The 1698-nt window shown below is 41.2% G+C and overlaps 1 pseudogene; it reads left to right on the top strand.

The window, feature by feature from the left end:
• The first annotated feature begins 210 nt into the window (after nucleotides 1-210).
• LOC147378404 (large ribosomal subunit protein uL30 pseudogene) lies at nucleotides 211-1241 on the top strand (annotated as a pseudogene).
• Nucleotides 1242-1698: the final 457 nt, after the last annotated feature.

Genomic DNA, 1698 nt, shown 5'->3' with positions numbered 1-1698 from the left:
GAAGAGAAGTCCATGGGATTTTCCAGGCAAGAACACTGGAGTGGGTTGCCATTTCCTTCTCCTGGGGATCTTCCCAACCCAGGGATAAGTGAAATGAATAACAGCAGTGAAACAAAGGATAGGAAGGAGAAATTAGAATTATTTTGTTATTATGAGGTATCCTACATAGGAAGTGGAATAGTGTTATTTGAAAGTAAACTCTAACTTTATTAGAGTTTCAAAACTCTAATAAAACCAATAAAAAATCAAAATATGAACTATAGCTTATGGACTAGGAAAGGAGACAAAGTGGAATCCTATAAAATGCTCATTTAAAACCACAAGAGAGACATGAGTAGTAGCTGCAGCATTGGAAAAATGGTGGAGGAAGAGCCAAGAAGAAAGATCCCTTTGGTTCCAGAGACTCTCCTGAAGAAGAAGGCTTATCAGGCCCTCAAAGCCACCCAGGCAAAACAGGCACTTTTGCAAAGGAAGGAGCAGAGGAAACAAAAAGAGATCAAGTTTAAGTGACTAGAGTGGTTCATGCATGATTCCTGGCAGCAACTATGGGACAAGGTGCAACTCAGATGGCTAAAAGTGAAACCCTGTGGCTTGGAAGTGCCAGACAAACATTCCTTGGCCTTTGTTGTGCATATTGAAAGGATTAATGGGGTGAGTTCTCTGGTGCAGAGGACAATTGCAAGACTTTGCTTGAATAAGATTTTTGGTGATGTCTTTATGAAAGTGACCCCTCAAACCATAAAGACGCTTTGTATTGTGGAACCTTATGTAACTTGGGGATTTCCAAATCTGAAGTCTGTTCAGGAACTCCTCTTGAAACGTGGACAAGCCAAGGTCAAGAACAAGGTCATCCCTCTGACAGACAACATAGTGATTGAGAAGCACCTGGGGAAGTTTGATGTTATTTGTTTAGAAGACCTCATTCATGAAATTGCCTTCCCAGGGAAGAATTTCCAGGTGATCGCAGGGTTCCTGCACCCTTTCCAACTCTTAGTGGCTGATCACACTACAAAGAATAGAGTGGGTTTCATCAAGGAAGTAGGCTCACCTAGCTATTGAGGTGAACCCATCAATCAGCTCATCTGGCAGCTGAACTAAACCCAGTGTACCTGAAGACAGAGTGCACTGGAAGTGTGTGTTTTTGTTTTATGAAATTTTCACTCAGTATCTTCAAGGAAGATTGTTTTCTGCTAGAATATATCTTCAGAAACTTGTGGCAAAGGGTCAGGGAAAACAGTGATGTTCACAACAGACACTTTTCATCCCACCTCAGTTCCAAGGAAAAGTTCCTGTGTGTTTTCTCTGATAACCACTGTCCACCTCTGAAACCACCGAAGGGCTCATGCAATGAAGAAGGAAGTCCTGTTTTATCACATCTATCCTGGGCTTTACTGTTGGTGAATAAACACCTACCTGTGAATACAAGACAGCAGTGGACCAAGCCTAGGAGCATATTGAACCTGGGATTTCCTGGGGCCTTGTTTTTGGAAAGAACTTGAAATTAGAATTAAATTAAACTAGAACTTGAAATTAAAATTAGAAGCACGCGCGCACACACACACACACACACACACGACCATAAGAGACAGATAAGAGAATGCTGTGAATGGTTATATGCCAACAAATTGGACAACCTAGAAGACATGAACACATTTCTAGAAACATACATCCCATCAAAACTGAATCAAGATGAAATTG

This window comes from Bos grunniens, chromosome 2, assembly GCF_055505025.1.
Source record: "Bos grunniens cultivar Pamir isolate PY7600 chromosome 2, Bosgru_T2T1.0, whole genome shotgun sequence".
Taxonomy (NCBI): Eukaryota; Metazoa; Chordata; class Mammalia; order Artiodactyla; family Bovidae; genus Bos; species Bos grunniens.
This window is presented reverse-complemented; position numbering and strand designations above follow the sequence as displayed.